At 32.8% G+C, this 13,969-nt stretch overlaps 1 long non-coding RNA gene across 1 annotated transcript in view; it reads right to left on the bottom strand.

The window, feature by feature from the left end:
* Positions 1 to 4,670: 4,670 nt before the first annotated feature.
* LOC143224104 (uncharacterized) overlaps positions 4,671 to 13,969 on the bottom strand; it is a 40,410-nt gene continuing 31,111 nt past the window's right edge. The window contains exon 3 of the long non-coding RNA XR_013013213.1: positions 4,671 to 5,651. This is a non-coding gene — a long non-coding RNA (uncharacterized LOC143224104). The remainder of the gene's footprint in view (positions 5,652 to 13,969) is intronic.

Genomic DNA, 13,969 nt, shown 5'->3' on the forward strand with positions numbered 1-13,969 from the left:
CAATTTACAGTAACTGCAGGATATTACTTTTGGTTAGAAGTAGATTACTTTATCATCTCTATTTTGCGAAAGAGAAACAATAACGCTAAAGGAACATCATACAACATTTGGTATGTAAATACATGTGGATAATACTGTTTTTAGCGTATTGATCTTTCCTGTCAAGATTCATTTGAAGAACAAAGTGCAAGAAACAGGACAAGTATTCATAATTTCTTTTAGAAAAACTTTTCAATCATTAGAGTTTTGGGGCCGGGCGTGGCCACGTGATTATAGTGCCCAGACTGTGAATTTGAGAATTTTTGTACTCTGGGGGTTGTGAGTGCATTATAATAGTGGTGGTCAAATCTTGCTATGTGGTCAGATAAAAGTAGCGTAAAAACTGGCATATGAATGAAGCTATAGGTGTACTATAATAATGTGGTCAAATCCTTCTACTTGAAAAAGCCTAAGGGTTGGCAGTAGGTGGGGTCGATTAACTTCCTCATTTTAATTTATCACTTCAGAATTAAGGACAGCTATTCGCACGTAACTTTTAAATTAGCTTCACACAAAAATTCTGAAGCAAACTTAATCTAAAACTATTCGTATGAAATTACATAGAAATAGCGTGGAAAGAAATTATGTAATATGTGACTTGTGTCACTTTTCAAGACGGAGATTCTTTTAACACTGACCATTACAAGATTCTCCACGCTGTTTACCAGAGCTATGGTACGACTTGAAATACAATACTTCTATGCTCTATAATTATGTTATATATAAGTAACAGATAAAGAAAAACAAATCATATTTAACGACAGTTAACGCAGAAGATTTTGATCATAGGAAAACTTTCGCGTAGTGCATTAACTAAAGTTCAGTTTGATTTATACTGTTTTGTAATATGGGAAAGTTCAAAGTTAACCAGTTAAAACTCAATAAACATACTATGTTGTAACATTTTAAATATTGTTTAAGAGTAGCCAAACCGCAAAACAAGTCCAGATTAACGTGGGAAAAAAATTTATATCATATTGCAATTGATTGGATAACAAAATAAATAATAAAAATTACACTTGTTTGATATCAAAAATATGAGAATTTGAATGGTATGAAAGAATTGTAAGAGTTTTGATCGATTCAAATAGTTTGCTCTACGATATTTATGAAACCTACAGGTAAAAGTATATACACTCACATAATCATGCTAAATAGTTCTTCTCCACATTTTAGTGACAAGTATAAATAACAACTTCATCTTCAAAATTAATTAAACGTACTGGTATAAACAACAGGTTTATGTTCGGTATAAATTACACAGACATGTAAAAACAGCAGCCGAAGATGGAACTGTTGTTTATTCATGTCCGTGTAATTCATTTGGAGGATGAAGCTGTTGTTTATACTCCTCTGTTTAATTCGTATAAACATGTCCCTATACAGAGTACCTGTATCTTCAAAAAGAATTACACGCGCATGTATAACGAAAGTTCTATCCTCAAAACGAATTACATGAACTTGTATTAACAATTGTTCTATCTTCAAAATGAATTTGGTGAATATGTATAAATACTTGATCTTTAAAATGCATCACACATACAGGCATAAACAGCAGTTCCATCTATAAGATGAATTACATGGACATGTGTAAGCAGTAGCTCCATATTCAAACTGAATTGCAAAGAAATGAATAAACAGTATCTTCAGCTCGAGTATGAATCACAAGGATGTGTATAAACAGGAGCTCTATGTTGAAAATTAAGTACACAGACATCTATAAGCAAAACTTCATCTTTAAAGTTAACTGCACAGACAGATATAAGCAGGAGCTCCATCTTCAAAATTAATTAAATGTACATGTATAAATAAGAGTCACATGTTCAAAAAGAATTACATAGACATGTATAAGTACCAGTTCCAGATCAAACTTAATTTTTTGGACCTATATAAATATAAACAACAGTTCCATTTTCAAAATATATTATATGAATATATATAAACACTTGTTCTATAATGAAAATTATTAGTACACATAAATATAAATAGCAACTCCATGTTCGAAATGAATTAAAGATACATGTATAAACAATAGCTTCATCTTCAAAATGAATTATCCAGACATATATAAACGGCAGTTCCGTCTACAAAATGAATTACACGGACATGTATAAACAGCAGTTCCATCAACAAAATGAATTAAACAAACCTGTATAAATACTAGCTTCTGGTTCAAAATTAATTATACAGACATTTATAAATAGTAGTTCCATGTTGAGCTACTTTTTATGTATGTTTGGATAATTCATTTTGAAAATGGAGCTACTGTTTTTATATGTCCATCTGATTCATTTTGAAGATGGGGCTGTTGTCAAACTTGTCAGTTTAATTTTTATAAACAGAGTAGCTCCATCTTCAACAAGATTCACACAGACACGTATAAACAAGAACTCTATCCATAAAACGAGTTACACGGACATGTATAAAGAGTAATTCCATCTTTGAAATGAATTACACAGACATGTATAAAGAGTAGCTTCATCTTTAAAATGATTTACACAGACATGTTTAAACAACAGTTTCACCTTGAAAATGAAATAAACAGACGTGTATAAATAGCATCTTTTCATCAAAATGAAATAAACAGACATGTATAAAGAGTATGTCCATCTTTAAAATGAATTACACAGACATGTATAAATAGCATCTTTTCGTGAAAATGAATTAAACTGGCATATTTTAACAGTAGCTCTATATCGAAAGTTAATTACAATGACATGTATAAAGAACAGCTTTATCTTTAAAACTAATTAGAGGGACATGCGTAAACAGTACTTCCATCTTTAATATTGATTATAACGAACGTGAATAAACATCAACTCCAACTTGAAGATTACAACGACACAAAATAGAAGGAGTCTTTTAATACTTATTATTTTATGGTCACGACTAATGTTCTAAGAGTAAAATAGTTATTTTAGAAAAACGATTAGCTGGTCTGTGTTTGTTTGTTTTGTATCCACATAAATCGTTTAATAAGGAAATCTCCAGTTACCACGTACATCAGCAACATGGAACGAAAACTGGAGTGTTCACCCGTTTTGTAAGACAATATGCAAAAAGAAAAACTGACAACTAAAAGCAACGCTATTTTATAATCGTATAGGAGTAAAAATCAGGGTAACTGTAAATAGAAAAAGAATTATGAAGTAATTTGTACAAGCTGTGTAAAATGCCTATAAAGGTTTGAAATGCTAATACAACGTGTGATTGTAATCAAAATATTACCATTATTACTGTCCTACCTTTCTGCAGTATCACTCACTATATAATGAATGTAAAAGCTTTACAATATAACTATTGTATTACATTGTGATTATGATAATTAGTGTGTTTGTGTGTGTGTTTTTCTTATAGCAAAGCCACATCGGGCTATCTGCTGAGCCCACCAAGGGGATCAAGCCCCTGATTTTAGCGCTGTAAATACATAGACTTACCGCTGTATTAGCGGGGGGCTACTATAATTATTGTTCAGTACTTACGATATTGGGTTCATTCGTTCACTTTGATTATTGCATCCAAGGTGAACGAAAACCCAGTTCTAGACTGTCTAAGTTATCTTAATAATTTGTAATACCAAAAATAAAAGACTTTTTACGCATAAAAGTAAAATAAATTTATCCTACGAAGTTAATTTTATTTGTAAAGGTGAATAGTTAATCAGGTTCAAAATAATCTAATGATACAAAAATGTAGGCGTAATTTCTAATACTAAAAAATAGGCCCCCCAGTGGTTCAGCGGTATGTCTGCGGACTTATAACGCTAAAAACCGGGTTTCGATACCCGTGGTGGGCAGAGCACAGGCAGCTCATTGTGTAGCTTTGTGCTTAATTCAAAACAACTACAACAACAACTAAAAAAATAGAATTAGTATTACGGTAAAAGAACGATTGTATGGAGTAATTTAAACAAATTAACGACTGACATTACATAAAACCTTGACAAAATAAAGAAAGGTATTGAGACTGAACCCCATGTACCTGTATTAGGTTGTTTTTATTGTTTTAGGGCAAAGCCGTAGTGGGCTATCTGCTGTGTCTGTCGCTGAATGAGAATCGAGCCCAAACTTTGGTTTATAAACTTACCGCTATCCCTTCGGGGAACACTAGTTGTAATTATGAGCTTCAAGAGTGTAGGAAAAAAGCTTAAATATTAAAAAAAAACATCAAGTTAAAACCGTTGTTTCTCAACAAGATGTTTCAATGTCTTAGTATAACAAGTGTATTTTTTAATCAAGTCCTTTAAAATGACTTTACGACTCAACACAGCTATTAAGTTAACAACGTTGCTTAGCGCGTCTTTATTTGGCGACATGCCAATTAAATTAATAGTCTATAGAAATTAACGAAACATGTTGTAACTTTGTTAAACTACACATTCTATTTTTTATTTCCCAAAGGAATGATATGGTCCAATTTAAATTAACTATTAGTTACTTTAGAAGCTAGAATAAAATTTTTCACATACAATTATTTCTATCTTTTCTTTCACGATAATTATTTTGTACAAGATGTACCAGCCCTTCAGAATTTAAAAGCACCCGTCATTGTACGCAGCATGTAAAACTTAAATTTGATACAAACGAACTTTCCTTGTCATCAAATAACACATCTGTTTTTCTTGCGTTTCAAATAAATTATTTTTTATATAATTTCTTTTTAATGAATGTGTTCAAATAGTTTACGTCGAATTTGTGATTATCTGTGTATTTATTTGTGTTGTAGATAATTTATAAGCAGATTAATCTCCAGGAATGTTCATTGAATTTTTTTTTTACTGATATACACATGTAAATGCCGGTTTCCCTTTTGGAAGTTTTTTTTTTTCCGGAGATTCGAAAATGTCATTTCTGGGAAAACATCATTAATAGCAGTTGCTTTGTGGTTGATGAGCTTGACCATAGAAATCAGAAGGTACAAATTACAGTCATAGAGTCCTGTGTTCAAGTTGGTTCAATCTGGCCAGTCGATGGGTGGAGAGGTGGACGGTGATGAATGTGAGAACATGCCGTTTATACCTACTCCGTGTTCGGCCTGCCGTGTGTAGGGATGTGCGCCGTCAACTACAGCGAGCCAACGGCGGGAAGCGTTGCACCTGGAACGTGATTGGAACAGTAAGAGAAACTGGCAATACTTTCTGGCGGATGTTGGAGCAAGTTGTACATGTGTACATACATTCATAGGCTCGATGGTTTGCAAGAGAACAAGCTCGAACAGAACGTGCGTCTTACGTCTGTCTGTCCGACACAATCCAGTGATTAATAGAGTTCAGGTCCCGCGTGAAGGCAGCCTGCACGAATAGCTACCATTGGATGAGAAGGACACTGCTCATGGAGTTGTTCTGCCCAAAAACAAAAGCCCGTCTTTCAGCTGGCACTCAATTAATGAAGTAATTTTCTGAGCAACGTTATGAATTACATCACAAACTTACGAGATAGAACCGAAGGGAAGAAGAATCTATTATAAGTTCGCAAGGAAAAATTCAATTTATTTATAAATCACTTTCGTAGTCTTGGATGTTAAGGAACACTAGTTTTATCGAGCTGCCAATCTTTCGTAGAAAATAAACAACGCATTATATATAATTTTACTCCTGCAAGTAGTGGGATAACCTGAAAAAAAACACTGTAGAAGAATTAGTGTGAGATTGAAATAATTAGTTATAGAATAGTAGTAAATATACTAAAGATAGTAATATGCTTTGGAATTTGATCCAAATCGGTTTATGCAAGAAAAAACTTACAAACTTAGAAAGCTTCCATTGAAAATTCTTAATTGTCTGTTGAATTGCGATAGATAACCATAAATCAACGTTTTAAAAGCTTATGTTATTTTATAAAAAAATAAGCGAATGTATTGTTTTTTGGGAATTTAATAAAATATAATAAAATCTTTAAGAATAATGTAACAGTGATTACAATAAGTAAAAAACGATCTAAAAACATCATTGCAGGCTATATAGAAAAGTACTCTTGCATTTAATGTAAATTAATCGTATCAAAAACCTGGAAGATGACCGATTAAAAGAAGAAACAGAAACGTTTCGTCTTATCTGCTGTTAATAAAATACTTGATATGTTATACTATTAAAATTCTAGATGCAGAAAATTTGTAACAATAAATATTTCATTGATACCTTTTGTTATAACGTAGTTTTACTTGTACAAAAATTTGTAATTTGCTCGATCAAAAATATTTTGCTTACTTATAAAATTGTCATTAGTAATTGTCATACTAAATATGATTTATTAATACATAAGTGAGTAACCGATCATACCAAAAAGTTTCTATTGGTGCTAAAATGTTCGATTAAGTTTTAAAACCAAAAATAGAGGTACTTTTACTGATAAAAGTAAAATAAGTTTATTCTAAGAAAGTAATTTATTTTTGGTGGATTCACCAGATAGCCCGATGTGGCTTTGCTATAAGAAAAACATCCACACACACAGTAATTTATTTGTAGAGATTACTAGTTAATCAGGTCAAAAGTATGAATTTTAAAACTTGGATAATGTTCTCATATGAAAGAAAATTGATATTCGTTCTTGGTGTAGCAGTTATTTAATATTTATGATAAGTAAGGTTGTGTCGAGCCATTATCAATAACAGGATTAGAAAAATATACGAATAGTTAAGTTCTATATTATTCAGAAGTTAAAATACAATGTGATCGACAGGCTCGGCATGGTCAGATGGTTAGGGCGCTCAACTCACCCTTAACAGTCTTACACTGTTAAATTAGGGACGGCTATCGCCGATAGCTCTCGTGTAGCTTTTCGCAAAATTCAAGACTAACGAACAAACAACGTGATCGCATTTAGTACACACCAAAATCACCTAAAGACGTAACGGGGAGCATAAAAACCAGTTGCGACATCTGTTGTGAATGTGAACTCCAATTCCAACAGAAGTCAGAGTTCAAGAACACAATAGACACACAAGGTTCTTGTATAATCATTTATCTGCAACACCCCATCACATTAGAGAAAAAAATATCACGCAACAGAATAGAATAATACAAATATAATAGAACCAGGCAAGAATAAAATGATACTATTCAAATAGCTAGGTGATTTAAATTACGCCATTTATTTCCAGCAAAACGATCTGGGATTGAATCCATATCCATATCGCCAAAAATATAGCCCTTCGTAAGGCACTTCTAAAGTTGTTACCAGATTAGCAGTAAAAACAATGATCTAAGCATATTAGTATCACATAATTAAGAGAAAGGCATCTAAATAATTAAGCTTAGATGATCTTATAGGCTGCTAATCACGACAATGGCAGTTTTGTACTACTTATACGATATTTCCACTTTCCCTAAGTTACCAGGCTCTCACTGTAACCAGTAAGTGAGTACGTGGAAAGAGTATGAAAAATATTTGTTTGTAAGAAACGAGGACCAGCATGATCTAGTTGTTATGGCTCTGGACTTACAATCTGCAGATCTCGAGTTCGAAAACGAAAATGATCTGTCTTTCAGTCGTGATGGCGTTATAATGTGACGTCAATCCCACTTTACGTTGTTAGAAAAGTAGCCTAGTAGTTGGTGGCGGGAGATGATAATTAGCTGCCTTCCTTTTAGTCTTACACTGCTAAATTAGGAACGGCTAACGTAGATAGCAAAATCGTCTTGTAATAGGTTCACTAATCCGATATAAATACTTCATCATTAAAAGAACCATTAGAAGTAAACCAAAAACGAACAAACAATATCTAGAAATGTTATTTCAAATCTAGCTTCGTTTCAATTCATAAGAATTATTTTAATATTCTACAGCTGATATAATATCTAATATAATATGGAATATCAACTGATTTTGCTTGACAGAATTTTACCGATAGCATTTCTGTTAGTGGGTTTATAAACCATGTTTGAAAAAATTAAAAAAAACAGAACGATCTTTTACATGATACGAAGAACAACATGAAGATACCACATCTTGTGTATTATGTACACACGTAATGAGAAACATTCTTCTTGTTCTTTCGTGTGTACACGAACACGTAAACCTTAAATCAACCATACGATGAACTTAGATAACAACTAAACCACAATACACGTAATCTCAATTTTTGTGAACTTATATTTGGTATAATATCATTAAAACGATAAAACCAAAACTGACTTTTTAGTCATTATGCTTTTAGGAGGACTGGTACGAAACAAAATTCCACTGATAGATATTAATCTCAAGTGAGGTATGATAGTTATAGAATATATATATATATATATTATAAATATTATTTCGATAATTTTAATGGGAAATAGCTTTCCAGAGCCACCAGGTTAAAAATTGTGACTTAAGGGCCTAGGAGTACGTGGAACACCTTTGGGAAAAACAATCTGGAAACATGACTAAAAATGAGAGAGTGAAACGTTAACTGGAATGAAAAACAGCAGAAAGAGTGAACATAGGAAAAAAACAGTGCAAATGAGGAGAAACTAGGATAAGCTAGAGGGAATAAAAATAAGACAAATAATAAGGGAATGCTGGAAATTATAGTTTGTTTTTGAATTTCGCGCAAAGCTACACGAGAAATATCTGCGTTAACCGTACCTAATTTTGTAGTGTAAGACTGGAGAGAAGGCAGCTAGTTATCACCACTCACCGCTAACTCTTATTAATGAATAATGCGATTAACCGTATTGTTATAACGACCCCACGGCTGAAAGGACGTGGAGTTTGGTGTGACAGGGATTTGAACCCGCGACCCCCGGATTACGAGTCGAGCGCCCTAACCACCTGGCTGAAGGTATGGCAGAAAATAAGTATTGTTTCATATTACTTTTAATTATTTTGTTTCTAATACACGATGTTTTATTTTCTCGTCATAATAAATTTGGTTTCATCTCATCAAAACATTTTACATGTACAAAAAAAGCAATGTTAGAATAAAGTGGATAATTTAAATAAAAATAAAAATTATTCAACTGGAACAAGACTGAACATAAATATAAAAATGGTGTCAAGTCTTTCATAATATTTTCTTGTTTGTCTAGTCCATATTTACATGGTTTGAGTAACTTGGTACTTTTTATATAAAATTTTATGTGGCTGACCTTTTTATTTTTGGCAATTTGAGAGTCTCGGGTTCAAATCACTTCTCTCCCTACCAAACACGCTCGTCCTTTCAGCTGTGAGGGCGTTGTAAAGTTACGGTCAATTTCACTATTTGTAAGTAAAAGAGCTCTAGTCTAAATAATGGACGACTAGCGCAGGTAGTCCTCGTGTAGTTTTATGCAAAATTCGAAACCGAACAAACAAACCCTTTATTCTAACTTTTGTTTTCTACGTGTAAAATTTTTTGATCGCATTTAATTTACTCGATGTCAACTTACTTCCATAAAGTAGTTGTTCAGGACCTTCTATTATTATCTATGAAGCTCTTCTACGCTATTTAAAAGATGATGCTTAAAATCAATATCCCTTATTAGTTTTGAAATATTTTGTAGGACATTTAAACGTGAAATAGCACCTCTTGTTGTACTGAGTATATTTCTAATATTCAGTAGGTTCTGTTGTTTTGTTTTCTCCACAGCAAAGACGTTTTGATCAGTAATGTTATTTACTCAGTAGTAAATTAGTTAGGAGAATATTATCTGATGAACTGACTGATTATTCTACGAAAAACTATTTTTCCAGGCTATGCGTCCATTTGGAGTGTAGTAGACGGGTGTAACAAATAATTGATATATATATATATATAAAATTGATACAGTTTTTTCCTTCACTGACTGCGTTTTTGCAATGATTAAGTCAATGTTACTGATGTCAACATACTAATAATTTTTATAATAGGGGAGAGTGGTAAAAATAAAAGTTTTTTTATAAATCTAATAAAGAACACAAATTTTAGTTTCTACGTAAACAAATCCACAAATGTTAAAAATGCAAATTTTAGAAATACAGAAGCAGATATTATCAAATGTGAGAAAACCATTGAAATAAAAATACAAAATGTTTATATTGTGTTATAAAACTACGCTTCCATTTAAATACAAATACAAAATGTTTATATTGTGTTATAAAAACTACCCTTCCATTTAAATAAAAATACAAAATGTTTATATTGTGTTATAAAACTACCCTTCCATTTAAATAAAAATACGAAATGTTTGTATTGTGTTATAAAACTACCCTTCCATTTAAATAAAAATACGAAATGTTTGTATTGTGTTATAAAACTACCCTTCCATTTAAATAAAAATACGAAATGTTTGTATTGTGTTATACAACTAAGCTTCCATTTAAATAAAATACAAAACCTTTATATTGTGTCATAAACTAAGCTTCCATTTAAATAAAATGCAAAATCTTTAAACTGTGTTATAAAAATAAGCTTCCATTTAAAAAACAACAATATATTTAGATTATTTTATGAAAAAATTTCAAGTAGCTATGTTTATTGGTAATTTTTTGCACTTGCTTGTAGCAAGAACGCAAACTATGAGCGAAAGTAAATAAACAGTTATGAATTTTAAATTTTTTGTATCTTATGTAAATTGGAACTGAAAAGCTTTTTTTCCTTAGCTGAACCACGTCGGTTGAAATATTACTATATTTCAGGTATCGTCGTTGGTAATTTTGAACTATAGGTCAACGAGAAGGTAACAGATCAGTAGCCTCTGCTACATGAAGCGGATAGTGTTATTTGAAGAGTAGAACTGACTGTGATTTTTATAATGCACCTACAGCTGAAAGTTAGATTCGAACATTAGACCATCGGATTCCCTAACTGCTGAACCATTAGTGAGGCAGGTATGTGTAAGAGTTGTACAAACATGAAATTTGGCATGCCGGTAGACCATGGCCCAGAGAATATGTTTTAGAAAAGAAGCTATCAGGAAATAGGCCCACGTTATTTTTGACGGCCATTTTAAAATATGTCTGTGAAAAATTTTGATGGCATCAAAAAATTGGTATTATATTACAGCTAGATGCACTTAAATGTTGCTATACACATATATCATTCACAAACGTGAACTAAGAGTACACTGATGACGTAATATGTTCTTTATTTACACAGACCTGACAAATGGTTGCGTTTCAGTTTCGATAAACAGTTCCTTTCTCAGCAATCTACTCAACCTGGGAGAATGAATCGAATGAATCCGCTTGTAAATGATGCCGTTCAGTAAAGGAATGAATTTTATATTTATGCCGAATTATGGAACTTCATAAAACAGATCATGATATAAAAATCATAACGTGGTTGTTGTTTGTTTTACCTTAAAGCTACGCAATAGATTAAATGCTCTCCGTCCAATGTGAGGAATTGAATCTCAAATTTTAACGTTGAAAATCCGTAAGCTTATCAATGAATAATCGAGAAACAAAATCTAATAAATAAAAAGTATTTTATTTTACTGGATAATTAAAACACAAACATACATACATACATATAAATATATATTATTAAAGAATGAAATAAAGAGATCTGAAAAGTTGAAAAAGGTTCCATAGTATAGAGGTATGAAAATGTAGGGAATAAAACACTATAACCTTAGTGCTTACGAAAGGTGGGCTTTTTCCTGCAGAGGCAAAGTATTGAATAGATAAGTACACTATATTGAACCGATTTTAGAGCCTCACCATCACGTTTTACTTAACGATCTTGGATCTTGAAAAAAGGCTACGTATTCTATTGTTTTTCAATGATATTAAGTACAAGATCAACATCCTTATGTTGAAAATTCTAAATTCACAATCTGCACACATCTTTATGATTTCAGCGTCCCAAAAATATGAATATTTTGCGTCCCAAAGGGCTTTTACGTACCCTCTCCTAACGCGAACAATCCAGGAAAAAACAAAGTCAAAATATGGTAGTGTCAGTTATATTTTCACGCAATGTACTGATTTGTTACTTGAAACAAAAATCAGACTTGTACTTACATACTTGGCTCGACTTGTACTCTGTAGGCCGTGCTCGCTCTTATAGCCGTGGGGGCGTCATAATGTGCACTGTCAATCCCACTATTCGTTGGTAAAAGAGTAGCCCAAGAGTTGGCGGTGTGTGATGATGACTAGCTGCTTTCCCTCTAGTCTTATACTGCTAAATTGTGGATGGCTAGCGCAGATAACCCTCGAGTAGCTTTGCGCGAAATGAAAAAACAAACAAACTTACATACGGGCCCGGCATGGCCAAGCGTGTTAAGGCATGCGACTTGTAATCTGAGGGTCGCGGGTTCGCATCCCGGTCGCGCCAAACATGCTCGCCCTTTCAGCCGTGGGGCGTTATAATGTGACGGTCAATCCCACTATTCGTTGGTAAAAGAGTAGTCCAAGAGTTGGCGGTGGGTGGTGATGACTAGCTGCCTTCCCTCTAGTCTTACACTGATAAATTAGGGACGGCTAGCACAGATAGCCCTCGAGTAGCTTTGTGCGAAATTCGAAAACAAACAAACAAACTTACATACTGAAATATTTCGATCCACTTCTAAAAGTATGTATTAAAATTCGTACAATTTTCGCAAACTATTTACTTATTTTAAAACCATAAAAATCTAATCAAGGTGTGAAATAATATTATCGCTGAAGAATTAATTATTAAAAAAGATTGCCTGATTGATTGGAAAATACGAATAAGTAAAATTTGATGATTTAAATATTTTTACGTTCGTTTTAAAATAACATTTTATAAAAATTCAACGTTGATATCACAGGAACTTAAAACAAATGAAATATGATATCATGAAATCAAACTATAGACCTAGTTTGATTACTTGTTATTATTAAATCAAACTATAGACCTAGTTTGATTATTTGTTATCATGAAATCAAACTATAGACCTAGTTTGATTATTTGTTATCATGAAATCAAACTATAGACCTAGTTTGATTTATTTGTTTGTTTTTGAATTTCACGCAAAGCTACACGAGGGCTATCTGCGCTAGCCGTTCCTAATTTAGCATTGTAAGACTGGAGAGTAGGCAGCTAGTTATCACCACTCACCGCTGACTCTTATCAACGAATAGTGCGATTGACCGTCACGTTATAACGCCCACACGGCTTTAAGGGCAAGCATGTTTGGTGTGACGGAGATTCGACCTCATGACCCTCGGATTACGAGTCGAGTGCCTTAATCACCTGGCCATGCCGTGCCAGTTTGATTTATATTTAAGAGTTTGAGTTTTCCGAACAAAGTTAACAGCACATAAAAGAGATTTGTTTGAGACGTTTATTGATAACAAAATTATTGTTTTTAAACATTTGTGTTTTAGCATTTTCCTGCGCAAATCTACACAAAGAATTATCTGCATATATGGTTTCCTATTTCTCGATAACAAGACCAGAGGGACCTCAACCAATTCCCATTACTACTCGCCAGCTCTTGGCCTATTCTTGTTTGCCCTAGCTCCCCGCTAGTACAGCGGTATGTCTACGGATTTCTAAAACTAAAATCAGGGATTCGATTGCCCTCGGTGGGCTCAGCAGATAGCCCGCTGTGGCTTTGCTAAAATAAAACCCACACACACATACCTTTTTGCCCAAAACTTGGTATTTAACCGTTACTGTTAAATTAACTTTTGATCCAAAGTGCAGAGGGAGTTTTTCGTGCAACGAAACGCGAACCTTGAATCCCTGAATTCTCAGACCTAGTACAATAACAATTAAGCCGTTTCTAAAAGAATAATGATCCTGGACTAAGTCAAGATACTCTAAGCTGTTTTAAATACTTTAAATTAAATCCCGAACAGAAACGGTATTTTTAAATCGAACAATAATAATAATAACTATAATATCCTGCTTAGAAAATATCGCAGCCATAGGAAATTAAACGTAATTTATACAAATGGTTTATTAGTTTATTTAAAATGTGTAAGTTTGTTCGAGTACAACAAAACTTTTTCGCATCCCCAGGAATTTAATTAAAACAGTGCATAGTTGTTTGTAAGGTTTGTGTTCGTCAGTATAAAGA

Source organism: Tachypleus tridentatus, chromosome 8 (assembly GCF_004210375.1).
Source record: "Tachypleus tridentatus isolate NWPU-2018 chromosome 8, ASM421037v1, whole genome shotgun sequence".
NCBI lineage: Eukaryota > Metazoa > Arthropoda > Merostomata > Xiphosura > Limulidae > Tachypleus > Tachypleus tridentatus.